Genomic DNA, 8,213 nt, shown 5'->3' with positions numbered 1-8,213 from the left:
ATCTCTGCTCGCTGTTGCAACGCTGGTCAGAAGCAGCCGACAAGCAAAGTTCGATTTGGCCCAACGTCGCGTACATCCTTCTCCCGCCCCGCCTCCTCGTAATGTCGTCTCTACGCGACTCTCTTCCGTTCTCCACGGCGTCAACTCCTCTCTCCCTTCACTCCTTCCTTGTCCCATTCACCTCCTCTGTGTGCAACGTTGGGTGTCGCCTATCACACCCTACCCATTTCCTCCTCCCATCATAATCCCTACCTCTTTCTATCCACGGGAGAGGGCAGTAACTTGAAACAAAAAAAGCGTTTCTTTTGAGTAAGGACTCAGAGATGACCATCGTCTGGGATGCGAGTTTGAAAACTGCCCATTTCTAACTTTCATTTCCCCAAAACAAAATGTATAGTTGTATAACAAAATCGAACAGCCATAACACATTCCCAACATGCACACACGGGTGTAAAAAAGCCATAAATACACGTTTTTGTATGTACAGTGACAAATAAAAACAACATTGCTTTATTTTCTACGGAGCGCTGTTTGAAGAGAGGGTCAGCACGCACCAAGGAGATATTTATATTTGTTCTGATTTAAGCAGCGTCATTTCGCGTTTTTGCACTTGTGAAAACGTCGCACCTTTTACGTGCACCTCACAGTCAAAATAGCGCCTTCGTCTTCAAGTGAGCGCTCGTCACCCTCCAGCTTTCCCGACGACTCGCCGAGGGAGCTTCTGACGAATTTCACTAGCAAATGGCTGTATAAGCCTGAGACGGCCGCTCGAACAATGAAATGGCCGTCACATGAGGTACGGAAGGTTCACAAACCAAAACTAAATTCGAAACGCGCGCCGAACCGGACTATTTCGCGGAGCAGTACATGTGCAGTAGCTCCGCCCCCGTAGCCTTCCCTTCATTGCCAAGAAAAGTTGTCCTTGGGATGGGGGCGCTTTAGTTGTTTGACGGGTGCGCGCGGTTTGTGTGTGTGCCATGCTGTGTTCTACAATGCTTCGTTACCACGTTTATCGATTATGCACGTTGGTTACGTGATTCAATATCAAGTGTACCTTCCAAGACGATCTAGGTCCTAGTCTCGTGACTGACGGCGAGTGCGGACGTACAGCAGCCTTTTGACAAGACTGTCGCCGAGTGTACGGTACATTGTGGACTGTAAAGCTGAAGAGTGCGCAGTGGATGCCTGATTTTGGTAAGTTCTAGAATATTTCTGAATTACACAGCTAGGTTACTTCATTACATGACGTCTTTTACGCAGGAACCGAGTGTGATCGTCTGGGCGGTGTGTTCACTCTGCGGGGATGATGGCCAGAGGAAGGATGATAGACAGGTATGTTTTACGCTATGCTCAATGCTTTCTGTGCACTTTATACGGTCGTATGAAGCATTCACCAAGTGTGTTCACTACCTACAACTGCAACGGGTGGATGAAGGCGCGTTGCTTTGCGCGATACTCCGCTTCTGTAACGCAAGCGTTTCATGTAATGGCGCTCTTCTTCCTTGGCTGTTCGATTATTCCAAAAATGCCTGTCGCTCGGCCCGCCCGCTTCCCGCTTGCTGGAGTGCGAGGGTAGAGGGGGCAGAGCCATATATACCCTTCGGGAGAGTTTGGCGATTGTTTCATCTCGCCGCTCTCCGAGCTCCGCCCCAGCGCCGCCCTCTTTTCGTGACGTGAACCCTCTCTCCTCGCCGGTCTCGCCGGCGGCGGCGGGCGGCAGTGGCGACAGCGCCAGACAGCGCGGCGCGGAGTCCGGCGCTGCCGCGACGGAGAGACGCCGGCGCGCCGCACTTACACGATCGCTGAGGGGCGCGCGTAGGTTACGAAGCTCTTGTGCGAAGCCGCGCGTATTCATGGCGACTGCTCCTCGCATTCAAGCGTGAATTTGTTGCGTGCGATGGGCTGCTGTTGCGCGGTTGGCTGTTCAAACAGCAGAGCTCAGGGTTTCCGCCTTTTTAGGCTTTCGAAGGAAAAGAAGCGACGACGCCTTTGGATCAGAAACATCACACGCAGCAAATGGACCCCGACCGACTGCTCCGTGCTATGCGAGATACGTACCTGAGTATTTAGCTTGAATATTGTTGGTATTATAAACAGCGTACCATTAACACAAACTTATTATTTGTTGTGCGATGGGGCCCTTTCAGGCGCACAAACTTTAAAAATAATTTTGTCGCGCTGAAAAAAAGGCGTTTTATGGTTCGCGTTTCGATCGCTTGGGCAGATTGAAATTTTGCAGCGATCACGCTATAAGTGTCAAGCGTGATGTGTTGCGTTTACGTAATTTATCGCGCGTTCTGAGCACGAGCTTGGGATGTTACCGTGATGTTGTGAGGGCAAGATTTATTTCGATATCGCAGGTTAGTGCCGCCGCGCGTCAGCTGCGGCGGTTACCTGGCATGTGTTGTACGTTTTGTGGTCTGCGTTTCTGTGGCTGTCAGCCTATGGTGTCATTTACCGCTGTGTTGCCGCTTGTGTACTTGCTACCAGTTTCACGCTTAATTCGCGCATGTAAATTAATCTGCGCCCCTGTGCTAAGCGAATGTGCCTTGCGCTTTTTGGTCATGCGGGTATAGTGCACAATGTCTGTGCTCATGCAGGAAGCTCTTCTACTATAGCAAGGGGCCCTCATGTGCTCGATGAAATTTCATGATTAGGAAGTATAGAGCGCGAAGAAGTTGAGCATAAAAATGATTTTGTAAAGTAAACCAACAGGATGTCCGCTATCAGACTAGCCGAACGAGGTATTGTTTTCATTTAACACGCGCCTAAGGGGGGCCCTGCACATGCTCTGACGAAAACCTTAGATGCCTCAGCAAACGCGAAAATTGACCGCCGTCGTCCGTGGCGTCGGCGTCCCGCGTCGGCGGCGTCAACACGAGGGATGTCAAAAATCATCACGTAATGACGTGACCATACGACCAAAGATTGTGACGTCATCAAGACGTCGAATAACGTGACTTCACGCGATGCCGTCAGCACATGACCAGATGTGGGGTAGAAAGATTGCAGTGCCTCCGATCTTGGAAGCAGTGCAAGACAATGTTAGGTCACAAAGCTTTCGAGGGGGGGGGGGGGGCGTGTCTTAGGCGAATGCATAAGGGACCCTGTGAGTTCTTTTTTTCTCTTATTAGACAGTTTTAGTGCCGGGGACTCCAAGCCGCTTCCTTATTCACCCTCTTACGTTCCCTTGTACACTCAGCCGCGCCCCATGGACTATACAAAGGAACGCAAGGGGCTTACGTACGCAAGGCACTTTGGGGTCCCCGCACTAAAATTCTCTAAGAGGGAATTTTAGGGCTCGAGATCCCCAAGCCGCTTGTGTACGGCCGCTTTTACGCTTTTGTGGCCTTAATACAATTACGTGCGCTGGTATCTCTGTTTCTTTTAAAAGCAGAGCTGTTTAAGCTTGGAGAATCCCCGTTAGTGGAGAATAAAAATTGTCATCATCATGAACCGGCACGCAATCCGTCCTCTTCTTTATCTTCTGCTTTGCTGCCAGAACACGTGCACAGACTTTTCCGGCGTGGTATGCAATGAATCTCACGTAACACTTGTCACGTGACATGTTCCAAAAATCACACCTGTTATATATGCTCGTCACAGAGTCACATCACGCAATACCAATTTTGGTGTATATCAATCTGGCGGAACGGCCGCCATCGCACCATGAGCGTGGCACGTAAGTCATGCTGTACATGAAACGCGTGTCATGATATTCACATTAACTCCCGTTATTTATGTTCGTCACACAGTCATGTCGCGCACTACCAATTTTGGGGTATATCAAGCCAGCACAACGGCCGCCAGCGCACCATGAGCGTGGCACGTAAGTCGTGCTATACATGACATGCGTGTCACGATTTTCATAATAACTCCTGTTATTTATGTTTGCCATACGCTCTTGTCCAGCCATACCAATTTTGGTATATATCAAATTAACGAAACGGCCGCAAGAGCACCAATACTGTGGCATGTAAATCATGCTGTACATGACATGCATGTCATGATTTTCATGTTATGACCAGTCATTTACGTTTGTCATACAGTCACATTACGCCATACCAATTTTGGTATACACCCCATGTACGAAACGGCCAGGAGAGCACAAATTCGTAGGCGGCTAGATAGGTAGGTAGACAGATAGATACGCTTAAAGTCGCAGAAGTTCGCTAATAAATGTTTCGCATTTAAAAAAACCAAGATAGAGGCAAACGCACAGGTCTTCATAGCTCGAAAAGTCACCGATGATCACGATACTCCCTCATGCGAATTCTGAGCGCAGCTTTGTGTTGAGGCAACGCGAACTGTGTTTGAATTTCTGGCTATCCGCGTTGGAACATTCGTTACATATTGCCACAGAAACTGCCAGTGCTGGATTGCTACGCGCACCACTCTGTGGATTGCAGGCGTCATCGGCATCCCCGTCACGACAAGCGAGACAGTAGCAGCGCACCCACCAGCCCTGCATGCGCACGAGCTCCGACCGAAGGGCGAGCACGCATGACGGAGGAAGAAAGCGATGTTAGAGGCCAGTGGCTCGTGATATCGACAGAATCCACGTTCGCTGTCTTTCGTCTTCGTTCGCTCTATCGGTTACGCCGACTACGCCAACGGCGATGCCGAACAGCGCAGGAACAGACGCCTGCGTGTATCGTAGAACGTCGGGGACTCGAATCGGCGTGCACAACTCAGTTTCACGATGATTTGGACACGCCTAATTCACTCCATATTCTTCATTAAATTTGTCCAACAATGTTCTTGCACAATTTCGCTTTCGCAATTTGTTTAGGAGCGCTAGATTTGACGAATAAACAGCACGTACATAGCCTCAGCCGTGCGCCCGTCGCGCGGAAAGACTATATATGGCGGACGCCGGCGGAGCGGAGGCGTGGCGGTGACGTGAACAGCGTCATCGCCGCGCCGCGACGTCACTGCCCCGCCCATTCGCCAGACTCTCCCCATCGACGGCTCTGAGAGGGGGCATACAAAAGCGCCGCTGCCGCTTCTCTCCGGGAGCTGGATGACCTTGGGGACGCCTGCGCGATGTGTGTAGCAGGGAGGGTCACACTCGCGTTGTCCTTTTGGGCGCAGGGGACCGGAGTGGGGGAGGTGAGGAAGGAGGGGAGGACTGCAGTGCTTGAGAGCATGGCCAGCATGGCCCTTTCTCGTAGACGGGAGGCGGCCGCGACCGAGGAGAGAAAGTGGCCCGTTCTTGGATTCCGCCGCTCAGAAGCGATCGTAAACCGAAATAAGAATCATTTGCAAGATTTTTTGTAGCCCAGTTGTGATTCCGTAAGTAAACTTCTTAGCGTCGTCGAAAGTTATTGAAATCGACTACAGCTGTATACTGCACGAGATCATCGCCTGAAGCTACTTGTACGATGGCTTATCACTTCGGAAATAAAACTGCTTTAAACATAACGTTCATCGCCTAGCCTTCTCATGATGCAGGTACAAATGAAGTAACTCTTCAGGAAACTCAGTAATAATTGGCATGTAGTACGCGGGGAGGAAGATATCAAAACACGCTGCGGCTGCACATGCGCGCGCGGTGCTCTGCAGTGGCGTGTGTTTGTGGCTTTCTCCGCGACTACTGCACCGCGCTTGTTTTTGTTAGAAGTTAGTTGCACTATGGTTAGGATTTTAATCTGACTGTGCAAGGTCGTTGCTACGAGAAACGAACTTGCGTTGGGTGAAACCACTTGAAGATAATACAAGTCAGCGAATTACGTTATATTCTGGTACTAACACCATGTGTACATTAATTTGAAGTAGCACAAGATGTTTATAATTATCAATTCTAGACAAATATGCCAGTTAGTTGCGTTTGGCAAGGTGCCTTTTGTTGCAATATTTGTGTTTGAGAAAAATGATGTGAAATATTTTTCCCGTCGTTATATTGTTTCCTGAAGCATACTGGTTTATATTAACAGAAGTTGTTGTAATGGTTAAGCAGCACTGTTCCAAGAGCTTTTTATCCACTGTGCTGAGGTGGCAACAGCACACCTCAATTATGTGCTTATCTAAAGTTCATGTTTCTTTTGTGAGCTTTTCTTAAGGGAGCATGAAACTGAAAAAGCGCTCTTATTTGCAGGTTGTGCGACTAAGACGTAGCATTCATTGTGAGAGTGCTACTTTAATTTTATGAAGTAATTATTAGGGGAAACAAATCTAAATTCTCATATGTAACTATGTGTGCAGAAGTTTAGAGAAGGCTGACAAAAGTGGTTAACGGTTTTTTTTTTATGGCTTGCAGCACTACAAATTCAAACCGATATTCCAGGCATTGATTGGCTTTAACACGACTAGAATTACTTTCCTAAACGGCTCAAATTCATCATATAATACAATATGTAAAGCTCGGCATTATGGAGTGTGCACATGGGCCACACATACTCTTATTTTATCAATTTATGCATTTTATATTGTGTAGCAGAGCTGATGTAATTTTCGTCATTTAAATGACCTATATGGTAATCTGCGTTCTCCAACCACATAGTGTTTACTAAGTACATAACTTTCTGAAAGTTCGGCTTGCAATGGCACCATTACAGTTGTCTGCCATGAGCCGTTGCTCAGGTTATACCTGTTCTTATAGCGCAATCTGAGTCCATCATTCAAGGCCCTTGCTGGTATATAAACATAGACTTGCCTGAATACATTGTATGTATTGTGTGTGAGCTGTAAGGTCTGTGTGGTGCGCCAACTCATGAATGTTTTCTGGTATCCTTTACATATGTACCCGGTGATCTCACCTGTTCGTGGAACTGAAGCAGACGACAGCTTGCAGAAGAAGATGGGAGCGTTCTACCTGTGAGCCTGGTCGAGTTTATATTTTATGGTAGGCATTTGTTTCAATCTTTACAAAAAGCTTGGACATGTTGCGCCTGCTCATGAACCTATTGCACCTTTTTTGAGGGAATTCTAAGATCAAATAAACAAGACCCTAGACGTAACTCCATTAATGTATACTTGATGCTGGACTTGACCTTCTGTGTTGTTTTCCTGTTTTCTAACAGGATTTGCTGAAAGTTTCGATTGGAAATGCGATATAAGATGCAATTTTGACTAACTCTAACTTCACAAAAGTGTTTTTGTCAACTACCTGCACGGGGCCTTGGCAGTACATCTAAGTGTTCTAAGGTGCACGATGTGTTGGATAAAGTTTTCTTTGCAACTCTTATATATTTACTGCGATCTTTCGTGCAGGATACACATGCATGGATACACATACATGGATTCCCTACAAGGACCCTGCGCATCAAAAGCAATCTGTCATCAATGTTAAGTAGACAGATTAAACGAAACGAAGATATGACATGTGTACACCATATTTTTTTTTTCATTTAACCTCTGCATGTTTCCCAGTCAATAAATGTTTTTATCCATTTTCTTTTGTTGAGAAATGTCTTTCTACAGCACAGGTGTTGTAGAAGGTGCATACATGCACTTTTGTATGATGCTTGGCTGCATGTGTATCAACCAGCAAACACATTGTCAGGCACAACTAATATGTGATTCCGTACTATCATCCGGACATATCATAAATCTTATCATGCACTGTAATAGTTCTGTTTCAGGAATGTTATGAATGTCATTGGCCACGAAGCACAAGCTTGGCCGAGGGTCATCGCAAACAGGATGTTTCATACTGACAAGAAAGTCACTCATAAGGACACATTAGAATGACGGTGGCCAATATGTTTTTGAATGACATTATGAGTACATTAAAACAATTCTGAAGAAATACATTAGAGAATCAAATTAGTGTTGATGTCAAAGGTCGTTTCATGCTCACTAGACTATCACATGTTAATACGCATCGGACTATCACATGTTAATCCGCATCAGACTATCACATGTTAATACGCATCAGAATAATTGGCCAATATGTTTTTGAATGGCATTTCAAATACATTACAAAATTCTAAAGGGACACATTAGAGCGTCAAATGACTGAAATGTCAGAAGTCATTAGACTTTCTTTTTGAACTCGTCTCACATTTTCATAAGGGGCGTACCTCAGGCAGGAATTCCAAAGCAAAGATATGTTGAAATTGTGCGAAAAACAAAAACAGTGGCAGCCAGAGATGTTTATATTAACGCAAGTGGACTTTTGCGTGCCTGTCACGCAGGCCAGCGTAGAGAGGGCATTGTCGGCGGTGAAGTTTGTTACAACGAAAGCTGTCATGAGATCACAACAGCTGATT

At 46.7% G+C, this 8,213-nt stretch overlaps 1 long non-coding RNA gene across 1 annotated transcript; it reads left to right on the top strand.

Annotated features, from left to right (window-relative positions):
• The first annotated feature begins 935 nt into the window (after positions 1–935).
• On the top strand, positions 936–7,359 carry LOC125758754 (uncharacterized). Its single transcript, XR_007416394.1, has 4 exons — positions 936–1,194; positions 1,261–1,332; positions 6,780–6,844; positions 7,213–7,359. It is a non-coding gene; the product is annotated as an uncharacterized LOC125758754 (long non-coding RNA).
• The last annotated feature ends 854 nt before the right edge of the window (positions 7,360–8,213 follow it).

This window comes from Rhipicephalus sanguineus, chromosome 1, assembly GCF_013339695.2.
Source record: "Rhipicephalus sanguineus isolate Rsan-2018 chromosome 1, BIME_Rsan_1.4, whole genome shotgun sequence".
NCBI classification, from domain to species: Eukaryota; Metazoa; Arthropoda; class Arachnida; order Ixodida; family Ixodidae; genus Rhipicephalus; species Rhipicephalus sanguineus.
The sequence above is the reverse complement of the archived record's forward strand: the minus strand, read 5'-3'. Positions and strand labels throughout refer to the sequence as shown.